The 19,162-nt window shown below is 34.6% G+C and overlaps 2 protein-coding genes across 23 annotated transcripts in view; one reads left to right on the top strand and one right to left on the bottom strand.

Annotated features, from left to right (window-relative positions):
• LOC106873822 (glycosaminoglycan xylosylkinase) overlaps nt 1-19,162 on the top strand; it is a 424,441-nt gene that overhangs the window by 59,820 nt on the left and 345,459 nt on the right. The window lies entirely within an intron of this gene.
• The window catches only part of LOC106878725 (potassium channel subfamily T member 2), a 668,752-nt gene that overhangs the window by 411,985 nt on the left and 237,605 nt on the right, over nt 1-19,162 (bottom strand). The window lies entirely within an intron of this gene.

Raw genomic sequence — 19,162 nt, 5'->3', positions numbered from 1 at the left:
GCTACAACATTGCTCAGAAAAAAAAAAAACAAAAACAAAAGAACCTCAGCTGAGTGTTGGGATATTAAATACAATTACAATTTGTTCTATATTTAAGAGATGAGGAATTATGTACATTATTTACAATTGATGGATATTTGTCCTCATCTTGTTTGTTGTTAACACAATGTTTCGGCTGATATACCCTCCAGCCTTCATCGGGTGTCTTGGGGAAATTTTAAACCTGGGTTCTCATTCCTAAGGTATTTTTTGATGTTGTTATTATTATTATTATTATTATTATTATTATTCAGGTCATTGCTTGGAATCGAACTCGGAATCTTGGGGTTAGTAGCCCGGGCTACTAACCCCAAGATTCCGAGTTCAATCCCAGGCAGTGACCTGAATAGTAATAATAATGATGATGATAACAACATCGAAAAAAAACTTTAGGAATGAGAACCCAGGTTTGAAATTTCCCCAAGACGCCTGATGAAGGCTGGAGGGTATATCAGCTGAAACGTTGTGTTAACAACAAACAAGATGAGGACAAATATCTGTCACTTGTAAATAATGTAAATAATTACAGTTTGTTCTCATCTGAATAAACTACTGAGATGAAAAACTTTGATAACCAAGTTTTTTTTTTTTTATCCCCCAGGAGGAGATTTTGAATACTAATTGTTTCAATAAACTTATTTGATTGAAGTTTTTCAGTTCACTATATTACATATCTATGACACTTCCATATTTGTATTTAGCATGCAAACACTCATCTGAAATATTTTCTCTCAGGTATATTGTTACTAGTTATATAAAGCCTACTTAATACAAACATGTGTACATATTGATCTCCATCCACTGAGTAGAATATGTAGAATATGTTTTGTTGAAAAAATGTCTGTTGCTTTTACCAGTTGACTTCAAAAACCACACCCACTCCAAATTGCAATCTCTATATTGTTCAAAATTCCAATCAACTGATCTTATTGGTGTAATTTCCCTTTTTTTTTTTTTTAAATTCTAACTACCTTCAATAATCAGTTGACTGAAGTTTTTTTAATTTTTTTTATTTCACTACATTGCATATCACAGATGGTACTATATCTTTTATGCCGAATTCTTTCCTCAGCTATTTTCATTCAACCAATATTTTCTGTTATCCATAATTACTGTCACTTTATATGACTAAATATGATAAGCAGTCATTTGTATAGAAGAAATTGTAACCGTTCCAATTAGGCTAAAAATTTCAAATAGAATTATGCTCTATAACCAGGATTATATTTTTTGAAGAATTTAAACATCTAATGTATGACCTAAATTTAATTACTTTGCCAGTAGTATCAACATATTCCTGCAGTTTCCCAAGAAATTTAAGAATTTCCAGCTCCAAAATTTTTTCTTTTAATTCTTTCTAGCTTCCTTTTTATTTTTAAAGCCACTCAGAAAATAACTTCAAATTAAAATAATAATGTAAAGTAATCCTTAAAAGTCTTTCTAACTGGCAGCTATGTTTTTGATGTAAATAATATGCAAACACAAAAGGAGATAAAATAGCCATTTTTATACAAACATATTTCAAAAGTAAAAAGATGGGAAACAGAATTTTGTTTTCTTGAAAAGGGGAAAATGATTTTAGATGTTATCAGTATGAAACTGGATTATCATAAAATAACTCTTTCCTAGTTTTACAATATTTATCTCACATATCAGTAATTTTCACCTTCACAAGGCAGTATTTTTCTTTATGATTTTTGTGTGGAAATATGGAATATTTCACACATATTTCGTCTTTCCACTCTCCATTAATTTTATTTGATGATGTATCATTATCATCAACTCATATATCTCCTTTCTGTCCTCTTTCTATCCCTCCTCTTTCTGTTTGCTATCTTCTCTCACCCTTTCTATCTATCCCTGAAAGTAGCCTTACTTTATCTGATGGAAAGTATTGACTTCCATGATCATAGGTATAGCTGTGTGGGTAAGATGTTTGTTTCACACTTGGAACAAGGTTCTAAGTTCAATCCCTTTGCATGCACCATCTTGTGCGAATATGTTTTTTTTTTTATCTTAGCCTTGGATTCCTGAATATCTTGTGAGAGATATTTGGTAGATGGAATTGTTGCAGAAATCTGATCTATATGTTAGATTTCAGCACCTATTCTATTGATCCTTGCTGATACACACATACTATATATATTAATGATATTTATTTCTCACTGGAAGTAGTACTTTTTTGTTGACTCTACCTAAATGGAACCGTAAAGTGTATATATATATATATATATATATATATATATATATATATGTCAGTAAATAGTGGGGTTGTGTTAACCGCACGTGGAGAAATAATAGGAAAATAAAAATAATAATAAGGTAGAATGCATAGAAGAGTAGCAGTCCATAAAGAACAAATAAATCTCCCTCAATACAGCCAAATTCCACTCAGTGGCCACATAGACTCTTGCGCCAGAAACAAAAACCCTAAATTCCTTATATTCCCTTTCTATCAATGTAAAGACAGAATCTCCACACAAGAAAGAATCAACAAGGAGAATCTTTTCATAGAGAAATTCCAACTATTTCTTAACACACAAACCCCTCAGTGACCTTATTTCTCTAGGAACAGACATAAACTTCCTGTTGACAAAGAGTCCATAACTCCAACTAAAGAGATTTGTCTCCCCTTACACACACTTCCTGTTTTGACACCACATTTCCTGCTTAATACATAAACATTTAGCTCCTTTTTTAAACCTAACACAACTCTCAATTTTCATGCATCCTTATTTTTCCAACTATTATCTACATGGATTACCATTGAACTTTAAAAGCTCAAAGACAATATAATGTATTGGTATATTTATTTCTTTATATATTATTTTTTTAATATATTATTTTTTTCATTTTTTACTTTTTTGTAAAAAAACATTTTCATTCTCCCTCTTCTTGAAAATTTGCCATGCAATGGAAGCCTGTTAGAAGTCTATATTAAAATATGCTTTCAGTTTAGCATTCTGCCTTATTATTTTTTATTTTCATATATATATATATATATATATATATATATATATATATATATATATGTAATAATACAAATAATATGTGAGTATATGCATATATACGTACATGTATGTACATACCTACATCTACATGTATATATAGATACATATCTGGGTACAGGACATCACAAAAAAATGTGGACAAAATGAAAAATGAGGCCAAAAACAAAGCACGGAAAAACAAACTTTTTTCGGACAATGGTAGGAACACACAGGAAAACAGACAGACTACATAGAGAACATTTCCTTCATCAGCTGCTCCTATTCTAAACTAAGCGTTTCGAAGAGTTAGGGCAGGACAGCGGCATCTTTTCATTCAAGAAGTTTCCATATGGCTTATATTTACCAATTTCACTCACATGGCTTTACTTGATTTTGATAGATTTTGGTCAACTTTATGCTATGATTGAAAAAAAGATGCCCAAAGAGCTTTGCAATGGATTCAAACCTGAAACAACATCCCACAATACCTGTGGCCTACACACACACACACACACACACTCTTATCATCATCAGCAGCATTTAGCATTTGTTTTCCATACTGGCATAGGTAGGACAGTTTGACAGGATCTGGTGAGCCACATGGTTCTGCCAAGTTCCAGTGTTGGCTTTGGCATAGTTTCTATTATTGGATGCTCTTCCTAACATCAGCCACATTACAATGTGTACCAAGTGCTTTTATTTGTGCCACCAGCACTAATGAGGTTTGCCATGTAACTTGCAAAAGAGAAAAAGAAAGGGGAAAAGGAAAGGCTCCCTGCTACTAAGTGGGGATGGAGGAGAAGGTGTATTTATGCCAGGTGTTTAAAAACTAATCAACTACCTCTTCCCCTTAATTGTACTTTAATTAGAATCAGTTATTATTATCATCAGTTCTAATAAAAAAAATAAAAGGACACAGATTCATATAGGAAGGGTTGAACGAGTTCCAGTATATGATCAGTCCATATTTTATTGACCCAAGTGGAGTAAACAGTGAAGTTGACCTTGGAAAGATTTGAAATGAGAATCTAGAGGGGGAAAGGAATTGTTATTGACATGTTCCATGAAGCAAGGTGTAAGCTTTATCCCTTTCGTTATTGTATTTAGAGTTACTCTGTGTTTCTTTAAATTAATTTTAAATATAACAAAGAATTTAGTAAAATAACTTAGTTATCATTAAGCTAATGTTAGGAACATAAATTGTGAGTAAGATTTTAATTCAAAACTTATGGAAACAAGACATTTGTACTACAGAACCATAGGCAGTTTCAGCCAGGTTGGTATCGAAAGGATTAAGATAAGACAAACCCAGTTTGCAACATAACTTTAGTTTCTATTCAAAATATTTCACTTCCAGTGTAACATTAAGAACACTTTTGTTTCTCATGTTCCTTCCATTAAAGTATAGAATCTTTGTATCAACCTAAAAGAAGCCAATAAATTATAAAATCATGAATTGTTATGGTTTTCTGATCCCACTTCAGACAAAACCCATTTTACTTCTTTTCATCTACCTGCCTGTTTTTGCATAAGGTCTCACAAAAGAGCTCTTTTAAAGAAATTCATACATGGAAAGTATAAAAAAGAAAAAAAAAATTCATCTTAAAAATTTTTCTTAGGAGATAAATAAAATGTATTTCTATGCATGTCATTTGGGTTTAAGTGCTGTTTATTGGGATGGCAAACATGGTGAAGTATTATATTGTTGAAGTAGATTGCTAAAAGCTACTCTCTAAAATATGCAATTTATATAATGGAGAAAAACTTAAAATACATTTAAATTCTGGAGTTTAGATGGGTTAGTATCATTTCTATAATCCTTGTAGTTAACCTCAGCATCACCATCATCATCATACTTATAAGTTCAGCAGTATTTATTTTTATGCTGTTTTAACTAAGTGCATAACCCAGAACCAGTCACATGCAGACCAAGATTACAAGGATACCAGCCTTATAAATACACCTCTCTACACAAATCTCTTGCTACCTCAATCCTAACTCTTACAGAACACCATAAAATTAGATCTAATCCCAGGTTTGATAATGATGGTGATTATCATTATCATTTATTATTGTGGTAAATAAGGTAGTGAGCTGGCAAAATCATTAGCATGCTGGACAAAACGTTTAGTGGCATTTCATCTGCCTTCATGTTCAGAGTTCGAATTCTGCCGAGGTCGACTTTGCCTTTCATCCTTTAGGGGTCAATAAAGTAAGTACCAGTTGAATGTAATCAACTTACAGCCCACCCCCAAATTGCTGTTTGTGTATCAAAATTTGAAATCATTATTATTATGGTGAATTATGAGTTCAAACTTGACAAGATCAACGTAATGTTTTGTCTTTTCCGAGTCAATAAAATAAATACTAGTTGAGCACTGGGATTGATATAATTGATTTAATGCTTCCCCTTAAATAGCTGGCCTTGTGCCAAAATTTGAAACTATTATTATTATGGTGGATTGGCAGAATCATTTGAGTATTTGTATTTGTTCCTGCTCTTTACATTTTGGGTTCAAATCCTACCGAGGGCAACTTTATGCTTTATCTCCCCAGGGATGATAAAATAAAGTACCTGTCTTCTGTGGGAGTTAATGGTATCAACTAACATTCCTCCTCAAAATTGCTGTCAAAATTAAAAACAACAACAATTACAACAATAATAATGATTTCAAATTTTGGTACAAACCAGTAATTTTGGGTGAGCAGGTAAGTCGATTACATTCACCCCAGTACTCAACTGGCACTTATTGACCCTGAAAGGATTTCTGAAAGGCAAAGTCCACCTCAGTGGAATTTGAGCTCAGAACATAAAGATGGATGAAATGTTGCTTAGCATTTTGTCTTGTATGCTAATGATTCTGCCAGCTTGCTGCCTTAGTAATGATAATAATGATAATGATAAATTAACAATTTTTTCATCTTTTAACCAGTTACAAACAAGTGAAACGAGATAATGTCTTTTTTGTTTTGCAAGGAATGCAGAATAGTCCAGATAAATTTTTGAATTTTGGCATTCCTGTGCATTTTTCATCTTTGATTATCCTTCTTCTTATTTTGAACCTGAAGGAAACAGACATATTGTTGGTATATTGTTTAGTTTAATAAACAAAGTTAATCTTATTGCATATCTTGCTCTTCTAATTATGTATTTACTTTGATGAAGCATTATGTCAATCTTCAATAATAATAACCATAATAGTAATAATAATTTAAAATTTTGGCTCAAGGCCAGCAATTTTGGCGGGTAGGGGTTCATTGATTACATTGACCCCAATGCTCAACTGGTACTTATTTTATCAATCCTGAAAGGATGAAAGGTAAAGTCGACCCTAGTGGAATTTGAGCAGGATGAAATGCTACTATGCATTTTGTCCTGCACAGTAACAATTTTGCCATGCCATCTTGTTGCTGTAATATCACTATCATTGTCATCATCATTATTATTAGTAGTAGTAGTAATAATAATAATGTCGTGGAGGCACAATGGCCCAGTGGTTAGGGCAGCGGACTCGCGGTCATAGGATCGCGGTTTCGATTCCCAGACCGGGCGTTGTGAGTATTTATTGAGCGAAAACACCTAAAGCTCCACGAGGCTCCGGCAGGGGATGGTGGCGAACCCTGCTGTACTCTTTCACCACAACTTTCTCTCACTCTTACTTCCTGTTTCTGTTGTGCCTGTAATTCAAAGGGCCAGCCTTGTCACACTGTGTCACGCTGAATATCCCTAGGAACTACGTTAAGGGTACACGTGTCTGTGAAGTGCTCAGCCACTTGCATGTTAACTTCATGAGCAGGCTGTTCCATTGATCGGATCAACTGGAGCCTTCGACGTCGTAATTGACGGAATGCCAACAACAACGGTGGACAGAAGACTCGATAGATTGATTAACAAAATGCATTGGTGATGCATGTGGTAAGTTGAAATTCTGTCTGAGTCAACTTTGCATTTCATCCAATTTTGTGAGCTTTGTTTCGGTATCTATAACTCTACCACTAAGAATTGTGTGCTCCACCCCAAGTTAAAAACCTTCATTTTTATTATTAGAATGTTGGAGTGCCTTGTGGTATTTAGTTACATATGAAATCCTGCTGAGATAGACGACTTTATCTTTCATCAATAAAAATGAATATCAATAAAAAAAAACAGTGATAAACTATGATCAACCTAATCTCCCCCCCACCCCATATTAAATTCCCCAATGTGTCATGCCTGACTGGTTAACAGGGAAACTGTGGTTACTATGGTAATGACAAACATTAGTTTATTTGATCAGTTACTATACATAGAACTGCTATTTGATCCATGCACAAGCAAGGGTGTGTTCTATCTGCATTGTAAAGAATGCTTATTATATGAGATGTTTCTACTGAAACTTCCCCTTATAACCATTTTACTTAACTGACTACAAAACAATATGTGGTAAACAATTAAAGGGGAATACACTATATGATGTAAGATGTGTAATGTATGAATTTACAAAAACTATATCAATATATATATATATATATATATATATATATCATCATCATCATCATCATCGTTTAATGTCCGCTTTCCATGCTAGCATGGGTTGGACGATTTGACTGAGGACTGGTGAAACTGGATGGCAACACCAGGCTCCAATCTAATTTGGCAGAGTTTCTACAGCTGGATACCCTTCCTAACGCCAACCACTCAGAGAGTGTAGTGGGTGCTTTTACGTGTCACCCGCACGAAAACGGCCACGCTCGAAATGGTGTCTTTTATGTGCCACCCGCACAAGCCAGTCCAGGGGCACTGGCAACGATCTCGCTCGAAAATCCTACGGGAGCCAATCAGGCGGTACTGGCAACGGCCACGCTCAAAATGGTGTGTGTGTGTGTATATATATATATATATATATATATGGATGTGTGTGTGGGGGGGTTAAGAATCCATACAAATCAAAGCTTATAGTTAAAAAGTTAAGATGGAAACAGTACAAAACTATGTTTAAAGATTTTTTTAATGTTTGTTACATTAAGTGACCTTTATAAAATACAAGCTGATGCCAGGCAATTTTTACAATAGAATGTCTTATATAAACTTTTGTTTTTTCCCTGTCACAGTATACCTTCCCTGATAGGCTTCTTGATCAGGACAGATTTGTGAAATTTTTCGCAAAAAAACTTTGTTGAGGATTTTTTTCCTTTTTAAATTATTTACATGTGTTTTCAACCGTTTCACATGACTTTATTCATTAAAACTTATTTAAAATTCAGAATTTCTTACAACTTTGGTCTTTGTAATGCTTTACTTTCATTTGTTTAATAAAAATTCCTCCTCCTGATGATTTTGCTTTCATTTTATGATAGACTACTATCATGCAGAAACTGCTAGCTTCCGAATTCTGTTTTCTGATTAGCTAAAATTGATTAAACTTTAAACCTCAGTAACATTTTTCTGCAATTTTTCTGGAACAAATAGATAACAAAATTGGATTTAATGTGGAAAATTATTTCAATATACGAAATTCGAAAATTTTGATGTAATTTTAAAATGTCAATATGTGACAGCAACAGAGAAGACCCTACAAAAGTAGAGAGACAGACACTTATAGGATGTGATACACACACACACACATTTACAAACGTACATACAGGTAATCACAAGTGTAAAATGGTGTAGACGTATGTATGTACATATGTGTGTGTGTGTCTTTGTAATGGACAGCAGAAAAGCCACCAGCCCTCTCTCTCCTTAAAGTTACATATTCCTCACACCCACCATTCTCTCCCTTCCTCAGCATTTTAAAAGTTACTTGTGTGTGTGTGTGTGTGTGTTCATATATTTACGAAACTATGTGTGCAGTGTCGTGTGTATATGACAGCTGTATTAACATTAACATCCCTCTGCCACTTCATATTTGTTGCTTACACAACACTGTTCTTCCTCTTCAATCAATCACACTCACTCTGTTTCTATGTTTCCCTGAGACTAATACTTTTTTCACTCTTCTCATTTTATCATATAATTTGCCCAACCCACCTAGGTGGCACATTATAGTTTTTTTTTGAAATCCTATTTACCTAGTGTAACATATATGCAAAGTTTCATGAATATTGGTTCACTGATTTATATATAAGGTTACCAGTTTTGATGTGTATGTCCATCTTATCAAATATTAGAAATTCCAAGTCAAAAGCTAGGAAATAAAATTTCAATTTTTAAAAATATTTTCCAATTTTTTCTTTTCTTATTTCTTAACTTTTCCTTATTTCCTAATTTTTGACTTTGAATTTTTAGTATTTGGTAAGATATATACTTTGAAACCAGGAATATTTTATAAAAGTCATATAATGTAACAACTATAAAAAGATCTTTAAACATACTTTTGTGCTGTTTCCACCTTTACTTTTTAACTAATATATATATATATATATATATATATATATATATATATATATATATATATATATATATACACACACACATATGAGATCAAATTCAATACATTGGTTTAAATTGAAAAGACAAAATGAAGGATTTGGTATCAACAAGCCTAGATTGTATAAAGGTCTCTCATTTCCGCACAAGAGAAGGAGAATGAACATTGATAGTACAGAAAGGTCCAGAGTTACAAGTATTGATAACATTCATTCTTTTCTCGTTTATTAAACAAAGACTGGAAAATTTGGTGTATTTTTAATCCCATGGCATGTGTTTCATTACAGTATAGAAGATACTTTATGTATATAAATATTATTATTAATCATAATAATACTATTGGTTTCACATTTTGGCCCCAGGCCAAGAGTTTTAGTGTGGTGGTAAATTGATTACATTGACCCTGACCTCAGTGTGCCACTGGTACTTATTTTATTGACCTGGAAGGATGAAATGCAAAGTCAACCCCAGTAGTATTTGAACCATGATGGATGAACTGTTGCTAAGCATTTTACCTGGCATGCTAGCTCACCACCTTAATCATAATAATGATATTATAAATATTAACAAGGCAGTGAGCTGGCAGAATCATTAGCATGCCAGGTAAAATGCTTAGCGGCACTTTGTCTGTCTTCACGTTCTGAGTTCAAAGTCTGTTGAGGTTGACTTTGCTTTCATCCTCTTGGAATAGATGAAATAAGTACCAGTGAATTAATAATGTGGAGAACATGCATAGGATCTCCTAAACGGTGCCTCCTCAGACAAAGATTCAAAAATAATTAGTGTAATATGCATATGTGCTTCATGAGGACACAACTTGAATTATAGTCCCTTCTATATACTATTTATAAAACAAATTTAGGTCTACTTCCTTAGTTGTTACACACCTGGTTTGTTGATATATATGTTTGTGTGTGTTTATTTGTACTTACACATATTTTGTGAGATTTTCTATTTATATCAAAACTTGCTTGAATTGTTACCTGATAATTGGTTAATATAGAGTAAATACTAGTAAGAGTGGCAAGATGGTGAATACAAAAGATGGCTAAATGCATTACAATACCCAGTATTGCTTTTACATGCTAATTTGAGATTCTGTTGAAGCTGTTTGTTTTCCATTACTCTGGGGTCAATAAAACAAGTACAAGTAATATTCTGGAGTTGATTCAATTGACTATACCTTTACCAAAAATATCAGTGCTGTCTTTTGTTCAAAATAATCAATATATAGTATGAGGTAAATTCTGTTACATATATATACTGTTGACCTAATTAATTCTGTTATTGAGTTGTGGAAGCTGTTGATAACAAAATATAGGGTTCATAAGTGGGAAGGAAATGTTTTGAAATCTAATACAGCTATTGGTAATGAAAGCATTCATTATCTGCATGAAAAGTTGTTTGTATATGTTTTGAATCAGAAGTATATTGCTGGACATTGAATGCAGAGAGAATATAGCAACTGTAAAAAGAGCAAAGTAGGATTTCTTTTGTATCTTTACAATGTGTCTAACATCCGAAATAGTCAAAGACAATACATTCGGTGTCCTTAATTCCACCACCACCACCAACAAGATTTCCCAAAACATTGCAGTATACTCTAGAATTTGCACCTGCCCTAAGTTTTTCAAGCTCGTCCTTTCAATGACTATCTGTTCCAGATGGGGTGAAAATAACTTATTTAAGGAAGCATTTAAGCAGATAAAAGTTGAAGAACATCAAAAAGTTCTGATTATAAGTGAAACAATGCCGATATGAGGTATGACATAACAAGTACAACATTTGTGGAAATATTAAGATAGGTCAATTGGAAAGTGTAATTAGCTGTAAATATTATTTGCAAGCCTATGTGGTCACTTTTATTGAAATGTTTTAGTTGTCATTAAAATTGAATCTTTGAGATGAAGTACAGTAGCATTATAGATGATAGTTGTAACAAATATATATTAAAAAATATTTCTGGATAGTGACTGTACTAATGGTCATTGTGACCCTCTGGGACAAGTGAAATTAATGCAGTCAGTGTTAATATATTAAGGTTCCAGAGTTTAATACTTACTGAAACATATAGATGCATATTGTGAAGTAAGTGCTGACATACTTAATGCAGTGAGCATGCTAACTTTAATTGATAAAATCAGTACACATAATCAAAGACAGGAAAACGTTGAAAAATGCTTAGTAAAATCAGTAGGAAGGGGAGCAGTTAAAAAATTAAAAGTTTGTGAAATAAGTTAATGTACTAGAGTCCCGATTAATTAAAATTGGAAATTGGTAATATGATAAAGGGAAGGAAAATTTGAGTTTTGGCAGACATAGTAACAACTTCTTAGTGTGTATGTATTATTGTCATTCATCATTTTAATGTTTATTTTTGTGTTGGCGAAAGAGATGCTGTAAGAGGTGCCTGATTGATGGGTCAGGTTCTGAAGGTTATTGAAAGCATTATAGCAGAACTGATTAGGAAAGTGTTAGTCTAGACATGATGCATTTTGGATTTATACCTAGAGGAAGTACCAACAATGGCCTTTGTTTAACGTAACATCTACAGGAAAAGTACTTAGTTACTCTACTTGGCTTTTATAAACATAGAGAAGGCTTTTTGACTGGGTTTTACTCTCTGCAATCTGGTGGTCACTAAAAAAACTAGAGGGATGGTTTGTGGGAGATGTCTGCAATACAGTATAGAACCATTATTTTTTGTCCCACATCACTTTGTCTGTGAGGTTCCTCAGATTTGGTAGGCGGAAACTGGAAGAAGCCTGTTCTATGTGTGTTTAATTGTGTCTGTCTCCACCATTGCTTGATGACTGATGTTAGTGTGTATGTCCCTGTAACTTTGCTGTTCATCAAGAAGGTCCGACAGAATAAGTACCAGGCTTTTAAAAAATAGATACTGGGGTTTATTTGTTCAACTAAAAATTCTTCAAGGTTGTTCCCCACCATGGCTGCAGTCTGCTGACTAAAACAGGTAAAAGATTATATATATATATATATATATATATATATATATATATACACTCTCTGAGTGGTTGGCGTTAAGAAGGGCATCCAGCTGTAGAAACTCTGCCAAATTAGATTGGAGCCTGGTGTAGCCATCCAGTTGCACCAGTCCTCAGTCAAATCGTCCAACCCATGCTAGCATGGAAAGCGGACGTTAAACGATGATGATGATGATGATGATGATGATGATACACACATACATATACGTATATGTTCATGGTTAATTGGCAAAAAATGTAAGCATCCCCAAATGTAACAATATATGTATATACATAACTATGTAAATACACGCACACACACATACATGTCTTGGGAGAAACTTTCTCTTCTACATGCTAGGTGAATGTACTCCAGTTTTTCTTTTAAGATGTCGTTTCTCCTCCCCTATATTGTTCTTTATATTTTATTTACACCAATAATATTCCAAAGTTTATCACTTTCTAGACCTTTGCCTACTTAATCTTCTGAACATAGAGATTATTAGCAGTGTTTTTATTGCTGTTTTATAGTAAGCAATAATCATGGCAATTGATGTCCTTATTCTATATATCATTATTGAATATTAACACCAGGTTTCTTTTAGCTCTCGCAAAATGAGCTCAGTTTGTTGCTGGAGTGTGCTTTCTGTGTGTTTATGTTAGGATTGTACCGTTATCTATAAAACCTGCTTTGATTAATTTTTGATTAGTTCTATGCTTGTTTAGGTTTTTGCTTTTGGCTGAATTGTACATCGGATATATTACTAGCTAATTTTTTTCTTCAATCTTGTTTTGTTGTTGTGTGAATGCACACACACACACACACACACACACACACACGCACGCACGCACGCACGCACGCACGCACGCACGCACGCGCGCGCGCACACACACACACACACACACACACACACACACACACACACACACACACACACACACACAGAGTATATTGAAGAGGTTGTAATCCAAACTGCATCCTCGTGAAGCACATCTGCATATTCACAGTATTTGAATGTATATATATATATATAGGTGTTATATTTTTAAATCTTTGTCTGAAGTATTATGGACTGGAGATTTTTTTTTACACATATACATCTGTAACTCCTGTATTGAAGCACATCATTATCATTTAACATCTACCTTCCATGCTGGCATGGATGGGATGAGCTGGCCAGGCAGAAGCCTGCATAAGACTTCTGTGACTGTTTTGGCAGGATTTTTACCGCTGGATGGCGTTCCTAACACCAACCACCCAGCATTGGGCTCACAATATTGAAGTAGTTACCTTGATTCCTGGACCAGGCTGTGTGTTATGTTCTTGAGTAAGACACTTTGTTGCTCCAGTTCACTCCAGTTCAACATGCACACATGTTGCTGCAGTTCACTCAACTGTAGAAATGAGAATCGATGTCACTGGTGCCAAGCTGTATTGGCCTTTGCCTTTCCCTTGGATAACATTGGCAGCATGGAGAGTGAAGGCTGGTATGCATGGGTGACTGCTGGTCTTCCATAAACAACCTTGCCCGGATTTGTGTTTTGGAAGGTATCTTTCTAAGTTCAATGCCATGGTCATTCATGACCAAAGGGGTCTTTTCTCTTTAAGTATGTATATATATGTGTATGTATACACACACACACACACACACAATAAGTATATAGGGATAAATTATCCAAGCAGGTACTGTAAAATCTCTCAGGTAGTAAGAAGCATGATGGATCACTTAGGGTGAGCAATTCCGCTGTAATTCTTCTGATGGGTAAATCTGGGTTTGCTTCGTTGGATTATATTTTGGGGGGTGTAAACCCAATACAGTTACAAAAAATACAGACTGTTACATCTTCAAATTTTCTTTTAATTTAAAAATCTTTCTCTCTCCTCATTATTCCCTCTCCTGGTAGGGTAGGGAATAATGAGGAGAAAGAAAGAGATTGATGGTTGATGGTAAACAGAGACTGATTACAGAAAGAATACAATACTAGCCCTTGTTACACTGACAGAGATGCTGTGATAGTAGAAAGGTATTTTTGTAGGAGAAGCAATCAGTAATAGGTGAGAATTGCAAAATGAGAGGGAGAGTAATATACAGAGATTTGATATGAGCATAATGGTCATTAGAGACTCACTTGTAGATATTATGCATCCCGGTCTCTCATCATTAGTATTGTCATTTTTATATCCATTTTTCTTGCTTGCATAGATTAGGTAGCTCCTCTCCATCACAGTACTTTACCACAAGTTGCAGTCCTTTGTGGTCTCTCTCATGAGGGTCAGCCTCCTAAGATCAGAATAAACTTCACCACTTTGTCCTGTGTTTTACTTTGTTTCTATCTTGCATGGATTCCACCCACTTAGAGCGTGTACATTACATCCAGTTTCTCTTCTATCTAGGTTTCTCTCTACTTATTTGTGCTTATTCATGCTCATTAACATTATACATCCAGTGGAACGTTCTTGCTTCAATTTTTTTCTAGCCTTCACACATCATCTGCCATTTGAAGCCCACTTCTTGCTACCATGGAGGATTGTATTTTGTATGCATGTATCATAAAATCTATTCTCCACTTTGAGAAATAAATTATTTGTTAATAGCTCCTTGAACTTTTTCTACCTTATTCTTATTACAATGCTTTTAGAACACTCAACTACTTCTAAGGAGGCTTTTGGTTATTTATAAGAACCTAATTTACATGTGCTCTTATTACTGACTGCTTCTTTACATATGGCATGTATGAAGTTTACCTTCTCTGTCAACCTGCCTTCGATCCCACTATTTCTCTTGTGTATTCAGTTATTGGTCTATCATTAGCTACCAAACTCCATTTTAATGGTGATAACAATGGTTATATTAGTAATAAATCTTGACTGATTGTGTGAATATTAGATGTTATAAACACTGAATTGTACCAGGAAAACCTAACAAGTTCATCGAAAGAGCTTGAACTATGTATCTTTTTTTTTTCTAACTACATAGTTGGAAAGGAATGGGAACATCTATGGGGCTCTGTAAGACTGATGAAAGAAAGGGATTATAAGCATTCAGACCAGGTCTCTGGTATGAAATGACCTACAGTGAACTTTGCCAAAAGCCCCCAAGGACCAGATGGTGATGCCAAATTGGGTAATGGATTAAGTCTACTCTACAAAAATTCAGAATCTAAAAGTGTCAGAACAGATCTCTCAAAACATTGCATGCAAGCACCTAACAATGTAATTCTGACAAGATAAAAGTTGGCTTTAATGTGATTTGAGTTCAGAGCAGAGAGAGTTATAACATGTACTGCACTCTGCTTTTACAACATCCCTATATATTAAAAGTGGTCTTCAGAAAAATGAGAGAGAGAAAGAAAGGATAGCACTGACTTGGGTGACTGCATTACTGATAAATTACTGATTATCCATCTTCTCAAATTTACTACAATAGATTATTTCCTGTTATTTTACCTGTACTGTTTTATCTTCTCCATAAGATTTATCACTAGTAGAATAGAAGGACATGCCCAATGTAATCAAGTTCAACTTTGATTCAGCTGTGTGTGATTAATGAGAAATAACAGTATAGATAACATAAAAAAAAAAAAAGTAAGAAAGACAAAGAGTCAATATTATAGCTGATCATTTGTTCCATTTAGTGGAACTGCTCGTCTGTTTCATTGTAGAAATATTAAGATGTTTGATCATGGATGTCACCACAATTACTGTGATGTACAGGATATACATGTTAAAATCTAAAGCATTCAAATTTTTGAATGTTTTCTTGTATAGCCCTGGGCTGACCAAAGCCTTATGAGTGGATTTGGTAGATGGAAACTGAAAGAAGCATGTCTACTGTGTGTGTGTGCGTGTGCGTGTGTGTGTCTCCTTATTTTCACATCATATGAGAGTTGTAAATGAGTGTTACTATCATACAAGCAGTGGTTTTTGATTCCACTATTCCATGGAAACATGTCAGGCTAAGGTAATATTCCAGACAGTATTACTTTGCTTGGAAACCAGGTGAGAGATTGACCACAGGTAGGGCATTCAGCTGTGGCAAAATCTACTTCAACAAACTCCATCCATGGAAGCATGGAAAAGTGAACATTAAAAGATGATGATGATATGACTGCCTAGTTCCTTGAGTGTATCACTTAATGGAATGCAGATCTGTACAAAATGGCAAGTATATGAAAAAGATACTTGATTTCTAATGAAATACAGTTGACTAAGTAATAGACATTTTACTTTAGGAATAAATGATTCCTTTTAGTTTGCTATATTTTAAGAATCTCTGCTGAAAGTAAGTAATGTAATTTACTACAATAACTTGTAAAACAAGGATTAAGAAAACATCTGAATGAGATCTTAAATGATGTGGAAATGAATTTGGGTTAGAGGTTAAGAAAACAACGAAAAAACTTGGTAAAAACGGCAGTCAACTAACCCAAGAAGCTGAGAATTTTTGATGTAAACATGCATACAGTTTCAACTCCTTTATTGTCTAAGGGAAAAAACTCTAAAGATAAGACATAAAAGTTATTTCCCTTGGATTAATCTTCAATTAGAAATATTTTGTTCGAAACGTAATATATTTAAAAGAAAAAGTTTCAAGTCTAGTCCTAAGCGTAGTTTGTGAGGAACTATATTTTCATATGTAATATACTCAATGCTCATGTAATCGTTAAAAAAGAAAATGGTAAACTAAAGTGAGAAATATACTGCAATTTCAAGGAAGAATTCTTGAAATTAAGAAAGAGGTAAAATACCATCTTTACATAGGAATTGTATTATAAACTGTAAAATAGAATGTTTGTGGAGATTATTGTTGTTTAACCCCATTTCAGCTTTATTCCATATACCTATGATAAACGACGGTCCATCCATGACCATCCTGTCTTTTTATATATCAGTGAGTTCATTAGTATATAAAATCCAAGAAATTATTTTTTATTCAGGGAGCGTGATTTCGAGGAAGTTTAGCTGCTATTTCTAGCAATTTGAGCGACTGTGTAGAGGTTCCTATTTTTTCTCATGTCTCTCCTCAGGCGTGGCTGTGTGGGAAGAAGTTTTGCTTCCCAACCACATGGTTCCTGTTTCAGTCTCACTGTGTAGCACCTTGGGTAAGTGTCTTCTACTATAGCCTTGGGCCGACCAAAGCCTTGTGAGTGGATTTGGTTGACGGAAACTGAAAGAAGCCCATCGTGTATATATATGTGTGTGTCTGTGTGTGTTTGTGTGTCTGTGTTGTCCCTCTCCATCTCTTGACAACTGACGTTGTTGTGTTTATGTTCCCATAACTTAGCAGTTTGGCAAAAGAGACTGATAGAATAAGTACTAGGTTTACAAAGAATAAGTTCTGGGGTCGATTTGTTCAACTAAAGGCGGTGCTCCAGCATGGCTGCAGTCAAATGACTGAAACAAATAAAAGAATATATATATGTAATATAATACTGTTCCCTTACTTTCTGCTTGTTTTATATTACTCTCTCCCCACAGCTTCGTTATTGACTCAACTCCCTCTAATCTTCTCCTCGAACTCTACACTTCTTCTTCCTTCAATGTCTCCAGATATTTACCAGTCTGATCTTTTAATTTCTCTCTTTTATACTCCTTCCTTTACCTTCACACCTTCCATCCATACATGCCCTTATAATGTGGGATGGCCTTGGACTCTACTATACAATCTCTCACTGACCCCTAACACTGTTCCCTTCCCATCTATAGTGTCTACTTTGTTACACTGTCCCCTACTACCCTTTCACAACTATTTATTCTTCTCAGTTTATTTTATCCTCTCTCTCCACCCCACCTACAATCATCACACTCCCCTCTTCTATGTTTCAGCTCTTGGGGAGGGGCCTTTGTAGGCAGTTTGTTTTGAAAGTTTTAAGGTGAATTCACTAATGCTGATGTCATGGAAAAAAAGAAAACTCTCAGTATACTCACTAAAGTGGTTGGCATTAGGAATGGGCATCCAACCATAGAAACCATACCGAAACAGACATTGGAGCTTGATGTAGTCCTCTGTCTAGTTGGACCCTTTTGAACTTTTGAACCATCCAGCCTACACCAGCATGAAAAATGGATATTGCATGATGATGGTGATGATGATATGTAAATATGATGATATATGGAAATATAGGTGCAGGCATGGCTGTGTGGTTAAGAAACTTGCTTTGCATCCATGTGGTTTCAGGTTCAGTCCCATTGAGCAGATTTGGTCGATGGAAACCAAGAAAAAACCTTAATTTGTATGTATGTATATGCGGGGTGGAAGTGGGGTACATGCTTGTGTGTATTTGTATGTGTATCCTTGTTTCGACTTGATGGCTGTAAATGAGCATTGTCATACAAGCAATGTCATAAATCGTTAATATATAATACTGTATTAATATATATTGAGTATCTTCTTTTCTCTGACTTCTGAACATTCCCTGGATAAGTATATACAGTAGCGAACTGGGTCTAAAAATATCGGTTGTCAGGAGACTAAGGGGGCCCACATGCAACTACAATGCTATCATTTTTTTTTTTATGCAAAGTATTCTTTTCAACTGTCTACAAACACAGCCAGGCTGAAATAATTAATGCATTCTTCCAGGAGTGAATGAGAAATTCTCAAACTTAAAGGGGTGGGCCCCTTAAATACTAACTTGGGCCCCCATATATGGATTCTAATGGTGCAGGGGCCCACTTGCCATTGGGTAAGCTGGCAACCTGGCCAGTCCGCCACTCACACACACATACATACACACAC

Source organism: Octopus bimaculoides, chromosome 1, assembly GCF_046866305.1.
Source record: "Octopus bimaculoides isolate indiv1 chromosome 1, ASM4686630v1, whole genome shotgun sequence".
Lineage (NCBI taxonomy): Eukaryota > Metazoa > Mollusca > Cephalopoda > Octopoda > Octopodidae > Octopus > Octopus bimaculoides.
The sequence above is the reverse complement of the archived record's forward strand: the minus strand, read 5'-3'. Positions and strand labels throughout refer to the sequence as shown.